Source organism: Alligator mississippiensis, chromosome 3 (genome assembly GCF_030867095.1).
Source record: "Alligator mississippiensis isolate rAllMis1 chromosome 3, rAllMis1, whole genome shotgun sequence".
Classification (NCBI taxonomy): domain Eukaryota; kingdom Metazoa; phylum Chordata; order Crocodylia; family Alligatoridae; genus Alligator; species Alligator mississippiensis.
In genome coordinates, this window is record NC_081826.1 from 180,429,379 (window position 1) to 180,454,878 (window position 25,500).

Genomic DNA, 25,500 nt, shown 5'->3' on the forward strand with positions numbered 1-25,500 from the left:
GAGAATCTGTGGTTTTCTCTGTTTTTCCATGGGAAATGGAAAACCCAGATCCCTGGTGATCACCATAGTGAAGATGCTTGAGAACGAAATGGAGAAGTTCCAGGGGATCAAAGTTCCTGGCTAGGGCAAGCTGCTTTCACTAGAGGTGCAGGCACTGGTGAAGTGGCTGAAGGAGGGCATCAAAAAACTGCTGGATCTGCTGTGGTCCAGTACAGTCCACGTGTTGACGAGCATGTGCGACCTGAGGGTGACGGGGAGCATCAGCAGCACTGAAACCCTTGATCAGTGGATGGAGTTGCTGTTGAACAGAGGGAGGCAGAAGAGCAGAGGTGGGGGGATGTGGAAGAGGGGGACCCTTGATCAGTGGACAGAGTTGCTGTTGAACAGAGTTAGGGAGGCAGAAGGGCAGAGGCGGGGCGATGTGGAAGAGGGGGATCCACTGTCCCATGCCAGCACTCCAAGCACCAGCCCATCTCTTCCACCACAGCCACTGCCATTGTGGCCAAGGGCATGGCTTCAATGTTGAGGTCCAGAGGCACCAGACCCCACCATCTGGCAGGTAGTGCAGAGGCCTTGGTGGCTATCGATTTCACCAAGGATGTGGAACCGCTGGACTGCCTATTGGCTTATTGGACAACCTGCAGCCAGATGTGGCAGAATCTGCCTGGGAACACCTGTCCTGTCCACTGATCAGCGTTCCAAGTAAGAGGGTGTTCAGCATTGTGGGGGATGTTGTGACACCCCACCGCACCTCCTTGGATCCTGGTTTGGTGAAGCAGCTGGTGTTCTGGTAGGTGACTGTCACAGAGCACTGAGGTGCCCTGCTCCCAAAGAGGGGAAAACTGCTAGGGAGGAAGCCCTAGCAGGGAATAAGGAGCCCAGCTGCGGGTTGCCAGGGCAACCAGAGAAGGTCAGCTGACCAGAAGGGTCAGGGCCTGGCTCCCTTTATAAATCCTAGGGGCTGGGGTCAGAGGCAGTTCCCTGCTAGCAGCCCAAGAGGAAAGAGCTCTGTCACAGAAGAGAGGAGAGGCCTGACTGCAGGAGCAGCATTTGGCACTGCTGAGGGATGGAGTAATCCCCGGGTAGGCTTGAATGTTCTTATGGCCAAGCGGCTTCCATTTAAGTTATAGCCAGAGGGCTTGTGTTTATGTTGCTGTTTGTTACACCGGTGGTTTGGGAGAGGCTATCAGGGGTTGGAGGAGGCCTCATAGGGGACTCACAGAGGAGTGTGAGGACCGCAGCACCAATGAGGGTGTAGCATTTGGGGGGCATAGACCCCAGCCCCAGAGAGGGGCAGTTGAGAAGCCCCAGAGAAGGGGGCGTTACTGAGAAGCCCCAGTGAGGGCATGGTGAGCCCCGAGAGAGGGCAGCGTGACAGAGAAGGCCCCGAGAGAGGGCAACAGTATTGAGGAGCGCCCTGAGAGGGGGCAAAAGCCCCAGAGAGAGGGCGGCTTGACAGAGAAGGCCCTGAGAGAGGGCAGCAGTATTGAGGAGCACCCTGAGAGAAGGGGGCAGTATTGAGGAAAGCCCCAGAGAAGGGGGCAGTTACTGAGAAGCCCCAGCGTGACTGAGGAGGCCCAGAGAGGACAGAAAGGGGGCCAGTTCATAATTAGAATGAGACATAACATCTATTCCATTGGCGAGGTGTGGACTGCGGTGTAGGGGAGGAAACGGAGCCACAGATGGCGCCCCCGGCAGCGGGGCAGTACAAGGGCAGCCTCCCGCTAATTAAGAACAAATAATAACAAGGCGTGGCAGAAGAGTAGGTGGCGGTTGCCCCAGGAACAGGTGTGCGGGCCCCGTTTAGGTCGGCCCAGATCGTGTACCTGTCACAGTGACCCTCCTGCTGCTGGGGTTCCCCAAGCCCCACCTGCAGACAGAGTGAGTGCCACCTTCCTCACTCTGCATCTATTTCCTTTCTTTAGTTGCTTTCACAACCATTTAATGCCCCGCTCTCAGAGCTGGAGGCTGCAGTTTAGTTTTTCAGCAACCAGCAGGGGAAGAACATCTCCCTGCTGAGTTCCCATGCCAGGATGAACTTGGAAGTATGGACTGGGGCTATGAGGAAAGAGGAGGCCCCAGGTCCTGGGCATGACCTAAAACTGTATCCTACCAGGGTAGGAAGGTCTGTTGGAACTACCGGTGGTGCGGCAGCCCCAGGAAATGCCAGGACCACAAACCTTTCTGGTGAAAGGTGGGTAGGAGGCACCAGATAACCTCCAGCCACCACACGCACACACTGTCCTGGCTGGGTAAAGCCCAGAACTGTAAGATCTTCGAGAGGCCTGAGGCTTACTGGTTGCAGTGGAGTTGTGAGGGTGAGAACAGGCAGGTGGCTCAGATCTGACCTCCAGTACCCTCGACTGGGGTGCTGGGACCAGGACCCAAAGTGGAGTCAAAGAGCCAGGGGCCCACCATGAGGAATGCCCAGAACAAGAGGCTCATGGTTCTGACTGGCCTGAAGGTGGGTCCAGGGCCTAACGGGGAACCAAAGGTCCCAGAGAGGGGACCACAGCTGTAGGGGGTGAAGGATACAATCTGTGAGGCATGGTCTCCAGCACAGGGAAGGTACAGAACTGCGGAATGGATGTCACCCCTAGACATTAGGGGCCTAAGTGAGCAGCCTCCCACCTGGGTAACATCTGAATCGGGTTTCCATGAAGGCATGGCAGACAAAAGATAGGTGGGCGGTTGGCCCAAAAACAGGAAGGCCCCCTGTTACAGGCTACCATCCCTGCTGCATTCATCCTGCTCTGCCTTAACACACACAAGGCAGGCAAGGTTCTTTGGGTTAATCCGGTATCTTTTATTAGACCAACTGAATAGTTGGAGAAATATTACTTGGCAGCCTTTTGGGTTTAAAAACCCTTAGTCAGGCTGAGGAAGGATCTGTCTTGCCTCTGGCTTCTTTACTATTCATTCCACCCTGGAAGAGCACACACAACAACTGCAGATCTTCCTCAGCCTGATGAAGGGTTTTTAAACCCAAAAGCTTGCTAAGATATATTTTTCCAATTATTCAGTTAGTCTAATAAAAGATATCACATCTACTCAAAGAACCTTGCCTACTTGTTCCTTAGACTAACACAGCTACAACCAGAAACCCAGTTAACACACACTAGTGACACGAGTTTTGCTTTCAACAGTTGGAGGTGCACTTTCACAGAAGCCCCTGCACCTATCTCCTTGAAATCTGGCAGGCTTCATTCCCTGAGATGGGGCTGTCATCCCTACTGTTTTTATCCAAATCTGAAAAAAAGAGACAAAGTTACAGGTGTTTTAGTGATTCCCCATTATAATCTGTGGCCGAATTGCCAAATCAGCTGATTTGGTGGCTGAATTTCCAAGTCTGATTTGACTGAATTAAATCGGGACAAATGTCTCGACCCCATGACACCTGGATCCGTAATCATAACCAGGTTTAAATGAATGAGTGAACTAAGGTGCCTGCTCCTTTAAGGGCAGAAAGCCTAGAGAGAGGGCTGTAGGAACCAGGCAGAAACCCCACAGACACAGGTTAACGTGGCAGCAGACTAATGAGGGAATTAACCTGCACTGGGTCAGCTGACTGGAAGAAGGCAGGGCCCTGGGCCCATATAAGACCCACGGCTGGGACTGAAAGCAGTTAGGGCCCTGACAGCTGCCAGGGGGAGTGCAGTTCATGCAGAAAAGCTCCACGGAGATACTTGGATGCCTGTGCTTCTGCTGGTGTGACTAATGAGATTTAGGAGCTCCTAAAGTATCTGGGGCTAGGAGGCACACATTATTGAGGGAGAAACTGGCCCTCTTAAAGGGACAGAGTGTGACACCCCCCCCCCCAGTGTTATGGTTGATGTTATGTTATAGCCCAGGGGCTCATACTTATGTTGTTGCTTTTAATCTGGTGGACTGGGCTAAGGCTATTGGGGAGGAGGAGGCCTCATTGGGGCACACTACTGTGCAGAGCCCCAGAGCTGGAGGGTGCAGTGACAGGGGGTGAGTATGTTGTCCTGTGGGGTCAGGCCAACTCTCAGGATCTCAATATTGTGCTGTTAGGAGGTTGTGACACAATTGCACATATACAAACACACAAATCAATTAGGTGCATACACACACACACACTGCCACCACTGGCACATACACATCCAAACCAGCCTAGGCATATGCATACCTATCACCAATTCAAGCACGTACACTATACACCCCAAAAGTTAGACACAGATCACTAATTCATTTATCATGCACACAATGACACACACACACACATGCCAGTTCACACACATATGACCCACCTACACATACACACAGGTAAGTTCCTAACTTGGATGGTGCAGTGTGTATGTGTATGCTTGGGGTACCTGGGATAGTTGGGGGAAGGTTCAGGTGTGAGAGAGAGAGAGTTAAAGTGTAGGGAGTGAAAGTTGCCAGTGTGCGGGCCGGGAGCAGTCCGAGGCCCTTTTTCGCGCGGCGGGCTGTGGCCAGCAGCCCGGACACGCCGGGTCGGGGAAGGCAGGCGGCACACTAGAATTAGTCACGGGCGCTTAGTGTTTGATTTAAGATTATTTTACTTACACCGAAGATGGTCGCGGTGCAGGCAGGAAAACTTGCTTGAGTTGCAGTTACAAAACAAAACAAAAAACTCGAACCTGAAGAACATGAGGGTACGTCGCAATGGGGTTTCGGCGACGGGAGATGAACAAAAACCTCGAGAGTACGTCGCAATGGGGTTTCGGCAACAGGAAGGAAAGAAAACTGCAGGACTCGAACCTGGGTAGAGCTCTGGATTCACTCACATGAAGTTTGCTAGGCTCCGTGGAACTTTGCGCGCAGGGAAGGGTACGTCGAGGGATCAGGCGGTGACGGGGAGAGGCGAGAGGTTGATCAGACCCCTATAGCCTTCTTGAGATACACGCTGGGTCTGATAGGCTCCGCAGCGCTTGGAGATCTTCACGAGATGTGAAGTTTCTCCTCCTCCTGATAGTCGTGGAGTCCTCCAACTTGGGCGGAAACCGCTCAAGCCTCTTATACGGCTAGCAAGCCAATCACTAGCTGCCACGTAGGAATAATTTAGAACTGGCCAATAGTGGGGCACGAATCTGAATACAAATGGCGGGAACTCCTTGCAGCGTGCATTTCTCTGTTGCAACGAAGAAATGCACCTTGCAAAGAAAGCTACGAGTGGTGGGAAATAATTCAGCAGTGCCGCAGCACACACAAACAAAAATCACACCCTTGGGTTGTTACAGCCAGAACCAAGATTAGAACTGGTGGACTACAGAGGAGCTGGCTGAGGAACTGAGGCTTGGGTTTACTTAAGGTAGACTGGGGCTGGAAACTGAGGCAGACAGCTAAGATATTTGGGGGGGGGGAGTGGGTGGACAGATAAGTGGTGGCAAGGAGGAGACAGCCAGGAAAGAAACTGAGGCAGAAACCTGGTTGCTCAGAGGAAAAGGCATTGGGAGTAAGACAGTGGCAAAGAAACAGGGGGTTGGGAGGCAGAGAGGAGCTCAGAACAGGTGTTGGAGGGTGGCAATGAGCCAGAAGCAGGAGAGGGAGACATGAGACAGAAGTTAGAGGGACGAGGAGCAGATATTGCAGCAGGGCCAAACCATAGTAAAGCAAAACCCAAATTAGGGGTTCAAATAACAGTTTTATTAAACAGACAACACACTACACAACCCCATGGAATTATTGGTTCTCACACACACACACACACACACACACACACACACACACACACACACAATGGCATCAGGAGAAAGAGACTCAGTGGAAGGGTTGGAGTCCAGGTAGGGAAGAGAAGCAAAGTCCAAGTCCTTGGTTGAAGACGGCGTGGGGGGTGATAGCTACCTATCCTGGCCGGAAAGGGGTCCTTGTCCAGTAGGTGTTGTTCAGAGGGGGGTCGCCGGCAGGGCCTCTGGGTGGATAGATAGTGTGGCAGGGTCCTGGTCCAGATGGAAATGGCATTCCCACCGGGTCTGTCTTTACTGCCCCTTTTTATAGGGGCAGACCTGTGACCCTAGTGACAAGAGGCATGCCCAGGCAAGGGTTAGCCCCTGGTCTACTGAGCATGTGTGCTCCATGCAGGGATGTGCAGTTTTGGGTGTCTGTAATGGTGAGAGTTGCTGGTTCTGCAGGGTCTTTTGTCTTTCAAATGCTGGTTTCTGTCTCTGTTCCTGGGTGAGGTCCGTGGTTCCTGGATGAATCAATGCGAGGTGATGGCCTGGTCCTTACAGGCCATTCAGTAGAGACCTGCTACCATTGTATTTCAATCATACCCAATCACTCTCATTCATCTGGGAACCAATTTACATGCGAGGGTACATGAATCATAAAGTTGCAACAGAGAGGACACAAGATGGAGGCTTGACATACAAAATGGAAATTTGACATGACTTACGCTAACTTACATATATAGGCCTAAAACAGTAATCACACAATATAAAAACAGTACAAACATAATAATTATCACTTATAAAACAGTGGGTATCGCTATCAAAATAGCAGGGAACCTGTTTGCGAAGAGGGGAGAGAAAAATAAAACTTACTACCTAAAAATAAAATGTTAAAGCTTTATCCTACATGTTAGTTTACTTGTAATTATAGGGAATAGAGAGAGAGAAAAAAAGTCAGAAATGGTTGGGGAAGGAGAGGGAATGCATTTTAAAATAAATAAAAAAAGAAAAACTGGGGGTTTTGCTACAAGTAGACCCCGGTGCCAGAGGACACAGTTACTGAGGCTAAGGGTCCACTGACAAAAAGAGGCCGAACTAAACTGAGGCCTCATCACTAGAGACAATGTCTATGTACCATCTGCGAGGCATGGGGCGTGGTAAAGGGATAGTTTTGGAGCCACGCATCTAGCCCATAAGGCTTGGGGTTTCCCGTGAGGCACTTACTTAGAGTGAGACACAGCAAGGGGTCTAAGAACCCACCTGGTTTAGTGGGGTCCACAAGGACCGTGACTGCCTCGGAACTTGAGGGCAGCCTCTTTATCTACCATTTACCCTGAAGACATGGCATATGAGAATAGAAGGCGCCTGTAGGGTGAAGCTGCCACAGTCACAGGGCATTTGGGGCTTCCCGGCCTTCCCATGACACCTGGATCCCTAATCATAACCAGTTTTAAATGAATGCAACAGAGCCTATGAATAAAATTGCACCTATTTAACTAAACTAGGGATGTCCAACTGGTGGTCCATGAGGTGCATGCAACCTGCAAAGGGTTATCTTGTGGCCCCAGGGCCCATGGTCCAAGCACTGTTCCTTCTGTCACTCCTGTTGGCGCTGCTGGAGTCTCCAGCTCCTTCCTCCTCCTCCACCTTTCAGTTCCTAGCCACATCCCAGAGATACCTGGCAGTTCAGGGGCCCTGCATTGTATGGCACAGCACAGCAGGGTGGAAGGAGGAGTGTTCCTGCAGCACACACCCCAGAGGGCATGTGACCTAAGTTGCTTTTAGCTGGGAGTTCGCAGCCCTTGGCTTCTCAGAAGTTGGATATCCCTGAGCTAAACCAATTTAAGCAGAATGAATCTGTGCATATTATTTATACATTGTGATATTTCTTGCATAGTACCTGTACAGTTTGTTTTCCACAGACAATACTGACTTCCAGCTAGGTAGTACATGCAGTTCAAGGTAGTAGTTCAACATATGATCAAGTGGAGCCCAAATGTTCACACTTCCTATATTTGATGGGCTGGGTCTCTAGACCATTCAGTTTATTCCCCACTGTGGCATGAAAATGTTTTATTGACCTGAGTGTATGGAAAGACTTATATTTATGCAGCATTTTTTCCTACAATGGGGAGGAGGCAAAATGTATTTTGTGGCAGTATGAGAATTCTGGAGGTCTCTTGGTTTGCTGTTATAGTCATTTCATTGGTGGGTTGTGCACTTCAGGTAAAGAAGCTATACTACATGCATTTAATATATTGGAAAAAGAAAAGGGAAACATTGTTAGTTGCCCTGCAAACCTACACAGGGTAATAAGCAAATGTAAAGCACAACCTCTTATCACTGTGCCAGCCTGAGCAATGGAGCCTGCACTGGGAGAGAAGTAATCTGCATCTGGTAATGGGCTGAAGCAGATGACTTTCTGCCTAGAGCAAGGAGGGAAGCAAGGACCAAATAATAACACAGTTCATTCCACAGTTTGTCATCTGGTCAGCATAGCTACACACTATCTTTTACTTAGAGTAGTTACTTTACAGCCTGTCCCATAATCAGTGAAAACTTCTAGTCATTATTAACTTAGTTAGATTCAGGAATGTAATTGCCATGTGAAGGACCCTATATAAATAACCTATTTTTTTTTATTTTTTTTTAGGCATGATCTACTTGTTTTTAATGAATAGTCAATGTTAAATATACATTTTTAATAAACTTGGACTCCAGTACCTTGCCTGAAACACTGTTTTCTCTTGCTTCTATGGGTATGGCTACATGGTACAATGCAGCACTGTTCAGAGCTAGCTCAGGTAATAAAAGCTGCATGGCCATGCTAGCAAAGTGCTCTGCCCAGACTAATTTAGTGCTGCTGAGAAATAGGATGTGTTAGCCCAGGCAGAGTCCAACTGACATAACTGTATGGCTTCTAATACTTGAGCCAGCTTGTTCAGACCTACTTCAGGCATCTCTGCACACCCTAATGAACTCAAGTTAACTGAGTTCTATGCAATAATGTGGAACGGGCCATTTCAGTAGCATGCTGGAAGTCTGTCATCTGCCCTCCATGGTCTTTTGGCATTTTCAGGGTTGCTTCAAGTTTTGTTAGAGCTACCTACCAGCCTATTTGTCATGATTTTCTGTTCTCTTATTGTAACTTAATGGTTCTCAACCTTTTTAGACTCAAGGCACCCCTCAGCAAATGCAGCTTTCATTCACTTTTTGGCTATGGAAAATACTAAAGCAATTCTGTCACACTTGGAAAGATTACAATGGGTCAGAATGCTTTTGACGTTCTAGATTCCTATTTGAAATATCTAAATTTATCTTGCAGCACCCCTAAAAGGATCTTGAGGGAACAGAGGTAGCTATGGCACCATGGCTGAGGATCACTGGTTATGCTACTCAGTTATATGAAGGAAACATTGAAATGTTGACAATGATGTTGCTCTGGTCTGTAATCAGTAGGAATCCAGGTTTTCTGTTTGTCATGGTAAAATACTGATTTTTCTCCTTTAAAGGAGAAAAATGTGGGAAATGGCGGGTTTCCCATTGCAGGCTGGGGCTGGGGCTTCTGAAGCTGCCTAGCTGGGATGGTCCATGGGGCCTGGGTCTTGGGGCCTGGGCAGCATTGCACACCCATAAGACTTTGGCAGGGAGCAGGACGGAGGCACAGGTGGCTTGTCGGGGGGGGGGGGGGTTGGCTCCCTGCTACTGCATGCATTTATAGGGGGAATGGGGAGTTAGTGACTTCCAGATTTGTGCATGGTGGGGTGGCTGTGGGCTCAGGGATCCCCACCCTGATGCCCTCCCCCTGGGGCCTCCATGGCTCAATGGGTAGGACCCAGTGCACCAGGAACCCTGCACTGTTATGGTGAGGTGTCCTGTGCCCATGTGGCAGCAGGGTGGGGGGTGGTGGCCCAGAGCTGTTGCCCACCACTGCTGCTGGGCGGGCCAGGGGCACCTCGCTGTGGCAGTGGGGGGTTCCTGGTGGTAGCACCTAGTCTCCCTGTCATGCTGTGCCCTGCTGTGCTGGGTCCCACCTGCTGGGCCATGGAGGCCTCAGGGGGAGGGCAGCAGGGTGGGGAACCCTGAGCCCACAGGTACAGCATGCAGTTGGACTCCTCACTGTGTTCTGCTGCAGCATCTGCTGCCTCCCACAGACAGCAGCCAGGGCTTGGGTGCTTCTGGTGGGGGCAGGGGGCTGCAGACCCAAGTCCTTTGCCCCTGGCCCTGTAGCCCTGGCAGCTGGTGGCCCTCTCTGGAAGGGCTGGGGCAGGGGGTGGTGGGCTGTGTGTTGGGACTGAGGGGAATCAGGAGGTCTAGGGGGCTGTGGGTGGGGAATGAGGGGCATTGTCAAGGCTCAGGGGGCTGTGGGTGGGCAGTGAGGGGCAATGGCATAGGCAGGGCACCAGCATATCAGGGCTGCTCAGTGACACAAAGCAGTGGTGGGGGGTGGGGACCATTGCAGCTGGACCCACATCCTGGTGAGTGAAGGGGGCAGGGGGAGCTCTGATTTTTCATGATAAGGTTAGAGGCGTTATTTAAGGCCTTTCTCCTATCATCTCTGCAGTGTCTAATGTGGCAGTTAAAGATATGAGAAAAAAGGTTAATTGAAAAAAGGTTAATTGAAAAATATATGGAATAGCATAATCTGGCCTGATTAGTGAATAGTCTATACGGTCCTAACATGTGTTGTCAGATAGTTATCTGGCTTTGGAATCACTTTCTTTTAATCAGGTCATCACTTCTATCCACATTATTTTATGTTGTTTTATATAACCTGGTCTTTGTGGTGCAATATGATTATAGAAACCATCAGATTCAAGGTCATTATTTTTCTATCTCCTAAAAACATAAGGTAACTGTATAACAGAACTATTTTCTATGTTTCAGTCATATATCAAAACCATTTTTTCTTTGCGTTGGGAAGATATTTAAAACACACATTAAAAATACTTTAAACAATTTTAGCATCCATTTTCTTTGTGCTAGGTACCAAATGTTGTTATTGGCAGTGCTTAAGATGGTCACAGGGCATTTAAAATCACTAGGCTGTGGGGAAAAAAATTCCGGGTCTGTTGCACTGACAGATTTTTAAATCTGTATTTATGCAACAGTATGAAGTGCAGAAATATGATTTCTACTTAAAATGTCCTATCTAACCAATCTATCTAATGGATCTATTTAATTTGTGGAGAACTTGATGTAAAATGTATTTATGCTGTAGTTGTTCTTGTTGTAATGATGATTGTCTCTTTATTTCCATCATATAAATTAATATGAGCAGCAAATATTTCTCTCTTTTGAACTTGGTAGACAGTGTCCCAGTATAGATCATACTGGACTTAGATATGGAACCTGTTATCTTTGTGTTTTTTTTTCTTAATATTCCTGCTATCTAAGTAGCCCAAGTACTATAATCCACATATTTTTTGTATTATAAATTTTAATTATAAATCAAACAGTTGAATGTACAGATAAGTTTAAATACAAGCCAAAACACATATCACATAACTCATTTGAAGAATTTCAGAACACGTATTTCCATGACAAACATAGACCCAAATCATGCATTATAATTCCTATCTCATATGTGTGAGTGAGAGATATAGCTACTGTTCAAATACAGTCACATACAGTTGAAGTATGTAAGTTATTTTCAACATACTTAATTTTTACTGAGCGTTGATAGCAGTTATGGCTTCAGTTTCCATCATTTTGTAGCTGTGTAATCAGGGTCATACTCTAACCTTCTATATTTTTACCACCATAATTAATAGACTATTTATATAGTGGGCTTCAGTACAGGGGAACCTAGTAAAAGTCTCAATCACTGTAACAGGATGAGTCTCACATTATTGGCTCCTACTAATTAGTGCAGTAGAATCAGACTTCAAGATAGCTGCAACAAGAGCGCAAAGGAGGTGTAAGCTTCTTAGAGGAATAGCGGTATCTGTGACAGGCTTCTCAGGGAAAACCCCACAAACATCTAAGCTTTGAAAGTTTCGGCTGAAACTTAAAATTATAACAGTGCTACTTAAATAACTAACAAGAGCAATTTTTTTTATGAATCTCTAAACATGTGTATCAGCTAGTCCTCATGCTCAAGTGTCTTGAGTCAGGCTTTCAAGTATCATGAGATGCTTACTAATGTAATTTTTGGGGGTGGGGGTGTTCCCTTTTTTTTCTTCTTATATCTCGGGAAGCCCGACTGAAGTACTTCCGCGTTTTAAAACTGACTCTGGCCTACCACGTCTTGATCTTATTCGAAGTTATCAGTCGGGAGGTGTTACGAACGCAGAATGACCCCAGCAATACAGATGGAACCTTTTTCTTGTCAATTGATGTCTCACTTCTGGCTCTTCTGGACAAACCCCAGGATACTTTACCACTAAAAAGAACCCACTTGTTTCTTTATGTGGTCAATCAATTCACTTTATTGTAAACCAAAATACTCTTTTTAAATTGTTTTTATTTTTCAATTTTCCAAGACACTTCAATGGGTTTATTTAACATAAAACAACATGCATGAACATAGGTAACTTCAATGATCTTAACTCTTTTTGTCTTTCATTCATTAAACTACAAAGAAACTTCCTTTAGTCTCTTGTTTCTTTTCTCCCTTTCCCTTTTTGGCTCCCAGAACACCAACTGTCCCAATCAGGATTCCCAAATGATACTGGGGAAACAAAACAGAAAAAACAAAAATGAACTTGACCTGAACTTGTTCTGTTGGGAATCCACCATTGTTCTCCTTTGTTCATCAGTTTGTTTGTTTTTTTATTTGCGGCTTCTACCTCTTCCCTTACCTCATCTAGGCGAGTCGACTATCTTCCCTTCTTCAGAGGCTCCCAGGTTCTCCTCCCAGTTCAGTCCCTCTCCTTTCACCAGAGCCGGCTCCCAGGACCTCTCCGTCCCAGTCTTTGCTCCACAGCTTGTCCTCTCCATGACCACTGTTTTTTTCTCTATTCTCAGCGAGCCATGTCCCCGCTGCCTCCTCCCAGCTTCAAAGAGTAGCTGCTCTGGAAGTGCTGCTCACCCAACGTGGTCCCGCTTCCTGTTCCCCCGATCTCTTTTTCCTCTCCACAGTAATAAATTTGAGAAGGGTTTTGAGAAGGGTTTCCATTTTAGTTTTTGAAACGTAAGCTACCTTCTTCAGTGTAGGATGGCATCCATGTTTGGGTATACCTGCAAAATATATCCTTCCCCCTTGGCTCACTAGACCTTGATTAGGTTGTGGAAGCTGTCATCTAGCACCCTCATTTTCCCACCCCCTCATAATTCCTCCTTTTTCCATTCTTCTGTAGCCCCTAAACCTGCATTCCGCTTGTCTCACGCATCTTTTTCTGGCTCTCCTATCCTCCTCATGGGCCTTGTGTCCTAACAGTGTGCTGCCTAACCCCTAAGCCAGTGATTTTCAACCAGGGTTCTGGGGTACCCTGGTGTACCACCAGATCCTATGCAGGCTGCCTCAAGTTGTGAGGAGATAAACAGATAAGCTAAGCAGATAAGCACATGCCCCTGCCTGGCCAATCACCCACCCCCATTGCCTAGCCCCTCTGCAAGGAGACAAGCATTGCAACTTATAAACTAGTTATTGAAATTGGGTGCCACTCAAATCACATAAGTTGTAGAGGGGTGTCTTGAGTCCAGTGAGTGACTCCAGTCCAAAAACATGGAGAACACTGCCCTAAGCTGTAAAGTAGCAGCTATTTTCACTGTCTGCATGGCTTCAGTTTCAATTAAAACAGTGGGAAGTGGCAGTCGACCCACAGGCCGCATATGAACAGTTCATGGGCCACATGTTGGCCCTGTTGGGCAGTCCTGTACTGTAGTATGTTAGTGTTTATTAATAGTTGATTTACCAATGTGATTATTGCCTCTAGCTCAGTGGGAAGTTGAATTGTGAGTTCATTTGAGCCCCTTTTTCATCCAAATCCCCCCCTCCCCCCACCTCCCCAATCATTGTGTCTTCATTTTGCCCAGCATGGCTAAAGTATGTATTATATATAATATGCAAACTATATATACAACATAATTTTAATATGCGTGTTATCATTTATTATTTAACAATTTTCAGGAATTAAATGCATTGCTATTGTGCATTTAATTAATTGTAGCAGGGGATGAATTTTTGTCCCCTCTCTTTATGATCCTATTTTTTTCTAGTTATTAATGGAAATAATGTGTTGATTCTATACATGAAAAATCCCTTCCACATATTGAACCTGGGAAAATGGTGACTGCTTAGGAATACATTAATGTGTTCATTGCTGAATTTAATGACTTCTTCGACCACTGTTTTTTGTGACACCTGATTGCATAAAGTTGTGCTGTGATTGGCATGACAAACTAACATGAAAACTTCATTTGTGGTGCTTTAAAAGTGGACTTAGCAAACTGAATCTATGATTTCTGTTTTATAATAATGAGTACAAACATGCCTCTGTGATGGTGAGACGGGGCAGAACCTCTGTTTACCTACCTCCTACTCCACGGGTATGGTGTGTCTGGTATTTAGGTTGGAATGAGGCACTCTAGCCTCATACTTGCTCAAAGATGTGAATCTTTTTGGTAGTTGGTTTCATAATTATGGTCATCTTACCTTGCAGATTCCCAAATGTTAAAGATCTAGTGTTCATAACTATTGGGTTTTTTTGGATGAAGTAAGGAAATGACTGAAGGAAGGTATATATGGAAACATTTATGTTTGGTATAGAAACACTTATATATTGCTTTTTCACTCTTTATGTCTAGGGAGATTGAGTTATATGGTCTGAGGATTTTCACCATGAATGTCAGGGTTTGCTTGAGAAAAAATAGTTATAAGCATTAAACCTTCAATTCTTAAATAGCATTTAGTTTTTTCCTCTTTAACTAATGCACATGTTGCTGCTTACCTAGTTCAGTTATTCACAGTAGATCTTTGTTGTTTCTCTTAGGGTTTTACCTTAATCTTCTGTTTAAATTATCAAAAAAAAGTTTTATTACATAGAGGGGAAAATTTAAACTGAAAAAAATTAACTAAGTAGTACCTAATCCCTCCAAGGTAAGGAAGTGCTCATTGCTTTCACTTCCTTTAAAACAACCTCAAACATTTGAACAAACACACATATTCTTCCTCTTTCACACATTCTCCTAGCTATTTTTGTATTTTATTGGAATATCTTTTTGAAGAATTAGAAACACTGTCAAAGTACTTTATCTGTACCTATTTTTCTTTCCTTTTCCTTTTTTCTCTCTTGCATGTTTTGCTGTGTTTCATCTTGGTTTTGTTTTCCAGTGCCTGTTCTTCCTTTATTCCTTCCTCATTTAATTCCACTTCTTCTTGCAGTATCTCCTGCCTTCATTTTGATTATTACAGTTTCTTGTACCTTCTTGCTCTGGTTCCTCATTCTTCTATCTCCCTAACTCTTCTACTGTCTCCAGCTTTGCTTTCTAATTAGCTCCAGGTTCCCCAGCTTTGCCCACTTAGTCCTCCAAGATATCACATGCAGCTCCATTCTCCTTCCACCCCAGAGAACAAACTGGGTGCTTTCAAGCCAAACTACATAGCTTGTAAGCATGGTTGCCATCTAATTCTACCACCTCTCAATACAGACTGGAAGGAGAAAGGGCTAACACCATCCTTTCATCTTTTCCTTCAAATGGGCAGGACTTGTTGTTAGCAGCTGCTAACAACTCTTGTATGTTATCAGAATGATTCAAGAGATGTCAGTAGGGGTGCACTAATAGAGATTTTTGCAGCCCATCCTGATAGTCAGTTTTTAAGGAGGCATATAGGCCAATTTTCTGATACCAGCCCAGCAGCGTGGAGAGCAGCCTACAGCTGGTAAATCTGTTGTGGAGGGAGGGGACATTGGGGGGCACATCAAGGACCCCATGGTGAAGGAGGCATGGGGCTGGGGCAAGGGCTGGGGCAAGCGCTTCCAGGGTGGGGTGGGGCGGGTGCAACACGGAGCTGCGGCTTATCTGAGGGCGTGGAGTGGTGGGGGCAGTTCCTGCTGCTGCATACCTTCCAGCCAGGAGCCGCTTGTCTGGTGGCTCTTCCAGTGCTTGCCTGCTTGTCCGGCAGATCCCACCACTGCTCCCACCAGTTGTCCAATAAGGCATGGGGAGGGCGGTGTGTGTCCCTGGATCTGCGTGGGGCAGGCTGGGCCTGGCACTTTGCCAAGCTCTTCCTGGTGGGGTGGGGCTACACCAGGAAAGGGGCTATGGGGAGGGCTGCAGCCACAAATTCACTGTAGCCCCTTCCCAGTGCTGCCCTGCTGCGCCGGGAAGAGCTCGGCGCAGCCCCAGCCCATGCTGCATGGATCCGGGGGCACGCACCCCCCCATACCTTCCTGGATGACTGACAGGAGCAGCAGCGGGAGCCACTGAATGAGCAGGCAAGTGCCGGATGAGCTGCTGGACCAGCAGCTTCTGGCTGAAAGGCACACAGTGGCAGGAACCTCAACCCCGCCCCGCGCTCCCTGGACGAGCCTCAGCTCCATGCCGCGCCTGCCCTGCCCCAAATGGGCAGTGCTTGCCCTAGTCCCTGCCCCAGCCCCACCCCTCCCTCCCTGCAGGGGCCTTGATCTGCCCCATGATGCCTCTTCCCTCCTCCCTCCCCTTCCACCACACCAGACTTACCAGCTGGAGGCGGTTCTCCACCCTGCCAGGCTGTGATCCTTGCTGCCTGTGCTGCACTGTGGCTGTGAACATGGATGGGCCATTAATCAGCCAAATTATTGGCCTGATATGGCCAATGTCCAATATAGTAAATTTGCTTTATATTGGCGTTGATCCAATATTGGCCTGATGTATCGGTGCACCTCTAGATGTTAGTGCAACCTTTTGGTGGGGAGAATGCTCAGGTTACCTTACACTTGCATGTTTTTTTGCCCTGGTCTTCTGCCAAAAGTCCATCATAATGAAATCTTGCGTTTTGGCAATACCTTTTTGGTAATACCAGCCATACCTGTTAATTTAATTTATTGTAAATATCGCCACTATGTATCTCAGTTCAGTTTTCAAAATAGTTTTATTGACTGTGACTTGCCAGTGTACACCAGCTGCTTTATGTTACTCCAGCAATGTGAAGCACTCATTAATGTGGCTTGACTGGCTAATTAAAAAGACAGTTATTACTACTTTGCATTGTTGGAGCAGTGCAAAACAGCTGTAGCATATTGGTGAATTGGTCTATAATGTTCAAACAGAAATGGGTCCAACCTCAATTGTCACCTGGTTGGAAGAGCCTCTGTTGATATTGATATCCATTGTACTCTACTCATTATTTATTCAGCTTACCAACTGAATGTTGAAGTCACTTACTTTTACTAAAATCTAGATAAATAAGTTTATGTTCCATTTATTTAAACTGTTGTTACCTGTTAAAAATACTTGGCTAGATTTGACTAGACTGATAAGTGCTTTTGGTAATTCTATTCTTTTACTTGCTTCATATCATGTTGCGGTCACCATATTATCTATAATAGATCTTCTCTAGAATTGAAATAACTTTGGTAACTGTTCAAAAAATAGACACAAAATAGGCTTTCTTGTAGTCTGCTGCTAATGTCCCTTCATATTACAATGATGCCCCAAATAAAAATGCAAGTGTTAATTATCATTTGTTGACCTATTAATATAGTATTGAATAATTCCAAAATGGAACAGTGTATTTATGTATAGTTGCCCTCCTAACCTAGGGTGAACGACAAGAGCAGTATGTTGCTGCTGCTCTGCTTATTTGATCTTGGAGCCAATAGTAACTTCATCCTGCCATAGATCTACAGTGCCCTTTTTTTCCAAGAGAATTATGCTTGTGAAGAAGGTGTTTAATCCCACCATAAACCTCACATCGTTCTGTATCTAAGCATCTGTTTTATACTTTAATGTGCTCATTTCATCCTTTTCTGTCTTCTTTCCTTTTATGTATTTGTAGAAAGCCTTATTATTCTTTGCTATATTGCTTGCTGTCCCTTTTGATACTCCCCTCTTCGCCTCTGTAATTTTATTTTTTTACACATACTGACTCCCTACACGTATTTTTCCCTTAAATCATTTCATCCTGATAGTTTTAGTTGCTTCTATGCCCTATTTTTCACCAATATTTCTTCTATTGCTTCCTTACTTTGTCCATTTAGTCATCTTGGTGTTTTTTTTCCTGCTTAAAAAGGATGCTCTTCCATTAGACATTTGTTAGTACATCTTTGAAACAAGTCAATTTTTCTTCCACGCTTTGTGCCTGTAAACTAAAGTTCTGATTTAGGTCACCTGCTATTTCTTTTAACCCTTGAAAGTCTATTTTTTAAGTTTCCCACTGGCATATTACTTTTACATCAGAATTAGGATGACAAATGTTGGAGAAATTGTGCCACCCATCTTAGTTTATGTGGGACAACTGGACAAGACGACACATCCTCTGGTCTGATTAAGCTGTATGTTGAACTGGTTCACTTCAGGGCTGGTAGGAAGAGAGATGATCAAAGGTGAATGACTCTGCTTCTTCTTGATTCTATGGCTGGTATAGCCAGTTTAGCATTAAGTACAGTTTCCAGAGCTGGTTCGTTTTGTCTGGATCTTTAGGGCCAGCTGCTGATGCCTGCACTTTAAGCAATGCTTTTGAAGTTAGCACTTTAAGCAACACTTTTTCCTCAGCTACCTTTGCTGCGGAAACTGTAAGGGTGATGGTGCATCACTGTTTTACCAGTGCTACAATACTAGGGGAAATTATTCTTGAACTGGGCAATTTCCAGGGATCCAGTTTAGCTCCTTTATTGGTTTTTGCATTGAATCAAGGCACTGAAACTTTGGCTTTCATTTACATTTTGAACCTGGCAAGCCACAATGACTCGACCTATTTGAGGCTTCTAGGTGTACCATTGTGTATATTGTGTTAATTGGACTATGGCAGAGCTAGAAGGTCTGGTTGAAAAACTTTGATTTGCATGTTTTTTCCTGATTTGGGTTTGTTGCTGGGCTATTCAGGAGAAAGCTGCCAACTAAATATCACTATGAGACTGGTTCTTCTCTTTATTATGCTCATTGAGTTAAACTAATCTGTGGTATGTCTGCTAACATGAACAGAGTTGGGGGAATGAATTTGAACCAATTATTAGCTTTTCCAGGAAAAAAATATGGTGTTTTACTGCTGGACAGTTTAGTGCAGTGTTTTTGTAGCATCTATAGCAATATTTACTGTATAACTAATTTAATATAGTTATAATTTTAATATTTTAAAATGTAACATCATAGTAATTCACTATAGCACTTTGAAAAAATACTATGACTAGTATAACATTCAGCATATGATTTTCATAGATGTCATTTAAGTTACTTCAATTCATAATGCTACAATATTCATAATCTACTGAAGATTGTACTGTATCACACTGTAATTGCTATTATAAAGTATATTATGTTTTCTATAGGTCTATATTAAAGGCTATTGTAATATAAAGCAAAATATATGTTATATGCTCTAACTCTAGTGCTTTAAAACTGTAACTATGTAGCATGCCTTTGTTTTCACTGTGGTTTACACTGTAGTCACTTTGAAGTTCTGTGGTAGTTCAGACACAGTTTCAGGCTTCCAGGTAGCATTTTTTTCAAACTAGAAGTGAATCCTAGCTTTCTGGCCTGAAAGTTGTTTCAGCTCAGCAAGCCTTCACAATAATTCCTTTCAGATTTACGACCTCCATCTGTCTGTCTGTCAAAACTTATTTTATGCTTGCCATCATTTCACTAAGACTGTGCTTTGGGAAGGATGGTTATCAATGAAAGAATCTTTAGCAACATAGTAGCCACAAAAGCGGTTGCCCAAAGTCTGGAATCTTTAGGAAGCTTGAATTTTCCTTTCTACATATCTTGGGAAATTGTTAAGTCCTCCTTCTCTGCAAATCCTCAAACCTATGGCATAATCTAGCCATGTACAGAGTCCCCAGAAATACTCAAATACTTGGAATAATGGCTTGTTTGCACTTGAAAATAATTTTGGCTTAAAGCAAGGTGTGAATTTAAAACAGAAAGGCTATTTTTGAATGACTCCATATATGAATGCTCATATTTTGGAAATGGATATTTCTAAATGACTCCATGTGTAGACACTGAATGAAATTAGTCATTCAGAATCACTTTTCTGGAATAACTGCTTTTGAATAACTCCATATGTAGACAAGCCCTCAGTCAAGAAGTGAGCTTTCATGTTCCCATCCTTTTCTGTCTTGACTAGGTAGCTAGTATGTTGAAAAGCATAAGAAAACTGATATACCTGATGTAGAAGAAATAAAATTCTATTCTACCTGAGAACACCCTGGGCAGAAAGGGCTTGTTTCACAAAAGAGATAACTGTAAGGAGAACACCTGACCTTAATCATCACCGTTATCAAGAATAGCAAAATAGCTACTTAGTTTTCTGCTGATGGATTCTTTGCTAGGAAGAGACTGCAGATGCTGGTGAACAGATCATTTTCTTTTATAAATATTTTCCCAAGTGAGTCAGGGTACCTATTACCACTTTCTTTAGCAATATGCTTTTATTCTTTGTGCATACCATTTCCCATAATTAATAGATTGCAGAGGATATGGTGTTCCAGAACGGAAAATTTATTTCCTGATTGTTTACATCTTACTAATTGAACCTGCCTTGATTGTCTCCAATGTAGGGAACTGGGAATTTGATTTTTGTATTTTTTTTTCTTTTAGAGTGAGCAAGAAATAAAGAATTGACATTCACAAAGATTGAACTGGTGGTTTAAATATTTCAGTAAGTCATCACTGTATCTATAATTTTGAAAGATCTCATCTGAAAGGTGGGAGTAAAAGTCCCGAACTCTGAAATGCTGTCCTTTCCTGTTTTATCAGAACATTGATTCAATAAGTTTCTGGGCATGCTGCCAATCCGCTACTTTTTTACATGTTTTTTAATAAAGGAGTAGGTTGAGCATTAAATAGTGGAAGGTAGTTGTTATTTATTTTAAGACAGTGGTTCTCAACCTTTTTAGACTCAAGGCATGGCAAAACTTTCCAGAATTTAGTGGTACCCCATTTTAAAAATGACAGTAATATAAATATATTATGAATATTATGTTGTAAACATTATACTCCTATTATTAATTAATACATTATTAATTGCTTATATAATTGTAATTCTATTTTATTCACGCCTTCAGGCCACTGACAGGGAGCTGTCGCCTAGCTCTGTCTGGCTCAGTACGTGTTTTCTCCAACCACAGCAGTGGACTTCCCCTCCCCCACACCATACATGGCCCCCAGGTGACACATGGGGATCAGGAACCACTAGGCCAAGTTCTTCCCTTAATTCCCCAGCATAATTTCCCCTGAACAGACAGAGTTCCGGGAAGCTGGCTGGCAGGAATGAGCTGCTGGGCTGCATACACAGTAGGGTTGTGCAAAGCTGTGGTCCCTGATTCGATTCGGTGGAGATTCAGCCTGATTCAGTGGCTGAATCTCCGAATCTGAATTGAATTAGAGGACCCTTTAATCTCTCTGAATCATATCAGAACCCTTCAAATCCATTCGAAGAGATTCGGAAAGATTCAGAGATCTGGACATGAATGGTGCTGTGATGGTGGGGTGGATGGAACATCCCAGAGAAGCACAGGGGGCTTCCCAGCATGCTCAGTAGCAGACCTGGAAATGGACCAGAAGCACTTCCAATCCACTTCTGTGTCTGCCGGGAAGCATGCTGGGGGCGCCCCCCGCCCCTCCCCTCACTCGGTGTCTGGTGCTTCCTGGGTCTGGCGGAGGCCACCCGGGGTCCCCCTGCAGCCGATTGCTGAGCCGGGTAGGTGCAAGGGGGGACCCCCAGCGTGCTCCCTGGCAGACCCAGAAGTGGACAGGAAGTACTTCCGATCTACTTCCGGGTTTGCTGCTGAGCACGTGGAGGGCCCCTCTGCACTCCTGTGGGATGCGCCATGCGCAGCATTGCAGCGTTCATGAGCCACACCTGCTACCTCGAGGTATGTAGAAAAAACGTTTAAAGCTGTGTCTATGTCCAAATCGCTGATTCTCTGAATTAGCATTGAATCTCCAGATTTGGATTTGGACGAATCAAATTAGGGGCAGTGATCTGAATCAACTAATGGAGTCACTGTCCCTGATTCGGGCCAAATCCGGATCAAATAGGGCCTGCTTCGCACACCCCTAATACACAGTACCTAGGTGTATCTTGGAAACAGAGGTGCATGATGTAGATGGAACTGTCCCATTTGCCTTTCTTTACGAGCCAAACTGAGAAGTGCCTGCAGTTGAAAGTCACACTTGCCTGCATTATATTATGCAGGCAGGCAAGTTGCCACTACCCTTCCCAGTTTGGCTTTGACATGCTTCCTGAACACCACGGGCAACTTCACCCTGCCGTAGTGTTGCAGGTGTTAAGGCACTGTGTCAGATTCTTGCAATACCCCAGGGTGCCACAGCATCTTATTTGAGAACCAATGTCTTCAGGTAAAGGCATTCTCATTTGAATAGTTATTTCAGTGTATTAGACTCCAAAAGATAGTGGGCCATATAGTAAGTTGGTGTAAAACTGGATAGCTTCATTGACATCAGTAAAGGTGCAGCAGGGGTTACATAGGCTGAGAATCCATGTTAAAGATATTTAAAAAGCATTGTTTTCATGCTTTATCCCATTACCAAAATTACATTGTACACTGTAGAATCTAGCTCTAAGAGGTCTTGGGATATTGGTAAATTAGGGTATGGCTACAGGAAGCAATTACATTGATTTAAAAAGGAAGAAGAATTTACTGCACATCAACTTAATCCCTAGTTACTGTTTCATGTCTGCTTTATGCCTCAGTCATTGGAGGCCACATCCTGGCACTTCAGCAGGTTTCTGTTCAGGGGTAAAGTGCCTCAGTTTAGCTTCCATTTTCTGTGGGAGGCAGAATAGAGATAGGTGCTTGCATTTTTGAGGCTTGTTGGTTAGAAAAAGCCTCTGGAAACTCTAAAGAAGACACCTGCAATAGTGCTTCAGCAAGCAGGAAACATTACTTCTTGAAGATAGACAGATGATTTGTACTGTAGCTTCTGTCCTAGGAGTGAAGCAAGTGTTTCTTGAACCAATTTGAAAACCTCTCAGTGTAGTGACTTTAGTGTACAGACCCAAGTTCATGTGAGCATTTTAGAACATTCTTGTATACAACAAGCACCCCAAATATGACAAAATGTTAAAACATGACCAGTTTGCCTGGTACAACTATTGCTTAATTATTTGATTTGAAGCTATATTGATCTAAGATATTGAAATTCATGCTTGGCAATGCTGATTAGCTTGGTTGTATAACTATGTTGTGGGAAAGGAGGAGGTTTTAAAGTTATGTTTGTGTTTGGATTTAATTTGTATGGTAAGTTAAGTATGAGATTTATGGAGTGTAATGTGCAGAATGTTTTATTTACTCTTCCAAAGACTATGAATACATGCAACATCTGAATTTGATCTTTGGAAACCAAGTTCAGGAAATATGGCATAATTTAATACTAATTGTCTCCCTTAATTGCACCTTCCATCTGTTTATTTGCTAGTTCTGTATTTAAGTCATTAGAGTATTTATTGCTCTACTACTGGTTGTATTTCACTTTCTGGTACTATGCTCATTTTACATAATGTCTTTGCTTTATTTTATTTATATACTATGGGTACTTTATTCTTTTGAAAAACATGTTAATTAATTGGATTTTTTTTTTTGCTTAGAATTTATCAAAAAGTAAGCTGTTTTTCCCAGTGAAAATGCACAAGAATGAGTGAATAGCATAGGATCTCAATGTAGACAGAATATAACTGCTCCAACAAGTCTGGTCCCTAGAACCAAAGTGACACAGCATGTTCTTTAGGCAGTTTAACAAGAAAAAATTGGTTCCAAACAGCTAAAACTCTGCATATAATATTTAATTATACCAGTATCAAATGACATGTTATTATGATAAAGGTGTTGCATCAGCACGCTCCTGCAGAGATACAAGTATAACAAAACAGTTGTAACTTTTTAAATCTGTTTCATTTAAGGGTTAAATTTACAGTCATTAAAATAATCCATGTTGCTGCAGAAGCATGCAGATATTTAAATGCTCTGAAACAGTAACCCCTTTTCCCTCCCTTCTGCCTCCTCTCCCCTTCAAAGTGGCTAAACATTACATTTGTCCTTAGCCTCTGATCATACAAAATATTTGAATGCCTTTAACTCCTGTAGTTAAAAAAAGAGGTGCTGATTCAGCATCTACTTAGGTTGGGGTCTTTGTATATCATTGTTTATAAGGCATAAAATTAATTTGCTTATGGCAACACGTAAGGGAAGTCCATGGAAGTGAGGATTTTAACTCTTACTTTATGAATAAGTAAAACATCCCTGAAGAACATCTTGCTACCTATTCTACTTAATTATATATGAGTCTATGATATTGAAAATGAATGTGAAGGGTGACTGTAATTTACATAAGTGCCTACTATTTCTAATCAAATATTGTTTGTAAAAATATTTATTTTGGATACTGCCAGCTGGAGAAAAAAATGATATATTCCACACCTCTTTTTGTAAGAAAGAAAGTGTGCTTGTATGTCTGTATGTATGGGTCTCACAGGATGTGCATGTATGTGCATTCATAAATGCATGGTAAAGGCCTGTCTTAGTAGCCACCCCAGGGCCTCGTTGAGGTAGTCTTTAATTAAAGGTCAAACAAAATTGTACTGGAAACCTTAGGGAAACTTAAAAGTGGTCACTTAAGACAGGGGCTGCCTGTTAGATGTAGTTCTTACAGCAGGTTTTGCTTATAAATCTAAGTGTATAGCATATCTGTGGAGCCTTTCACAGTTGAGCGTGACTCCTCTGCTTATTCACTGCTGGCATAAGGGTGGCACTGCTGGCAAAAAACCTGTGGATTGTTGAAAATCTAGAAGATAATTTTATTCCAAGACAGCTACGTTTTTGTGAAAAGGTTACTAAATTGATAATATTCTCTGAATCAATTGTGGAAGGAGGGGCTTCAATAAGTAGTGATTTCCTCTAGGGACTCGGCCCTGCATCTTTTTGATGTATCTAATATTCCCAATGGAAATGAAAGAATCATAGGAAGGGAAAAGGTTAGAGTCACACAACCCAGAGATTGGCCATGTGAGTCCAATGTGGTGCCCTTGTGGTGTAAGTATCTGCAATTAGGTTTTCTGTAAACTGCACCTTTAAATATAAGGAGGCTGTCTGCCCATCAGACTGGAGGTGAAGCCTGAAGAAGATTTCAAGATGGAAGGCTGTGGAATGAGAAACAGACTTTTTCATTAACTTAAAAATGAAGACATAATTGAAAGTACCAGTTTTCTAGATGGGAAAGGCAGATGGAAACAATAATAAAATAAATTACAATATGTATCATCTATAATATGTAAGCAGTGCATAATATGTGCAGGAAATTGTAGAAAGAGCCAGAAAAGGGTTGTTTTATTTACAATATTTACTTAATTTTTAGAAGCCAGATTTTGCTTTCAAATATTCATTCACAATTGGAAGAGATGCATACATGTTGTGAATTGAATTCTGCCCTCTTTTGTCAAGTTGCATAGGCAGAACATTTATGACATCTTGTTGTAGCTTCAGATTCAGAGTTTCAGTCTTGCTCTAGACTCCGGCCAAAGTTAGTCTCCACTTGATCCAGTTATAAATGGCTACCAGATTGTTCAGGCTGAGGTGACCAAGATGGACAGTTGTGAGGCTAGTCACAGCGCTCCATTAAGAAACCAATGTGTCTCAACCATGCCAGCTCCATTGAGCTATTAAAGTCAGGATGATCTTTGACCTTTGTTATTCTTTTCCCCTGCAAGTATATTTTATATATACTGGGTGTCTAAAGGGGA

At 44.0% G+C, this 25,500-nt stretch overlaps 1 protein-coding gene across 5 annotated transcripts in view; it reads left to right on the forward strand.

Moving 5' to 3' along the window:
- The window catches only part of BNC2 (basonuclin zinc finger protein 2), a 478,778-nt gene that overhangs the window by 69,385 nt on the left and 383,893 nt on the right, over positions 1-25,500 (forward strand). The window contains exon 1 of one of the 5 annotated variants that reach the window (XM_019483671.2): positions 975-1,082. The exons of 2 other annotated variants lie outside the window; for them this stretch is intronic. The gene's annotated coding sequence lies outside the window, so the exon portion shown is untranslated. Of the gene's footprint in view, positions 1-974; positions 1,083-20,367; positions 20,401-25,500 lie in introns of those variants that run through there. 2 more of the 5 variants (XM_059724697.1, XM_019483669.2) reach the window with 2 other exon arrangements.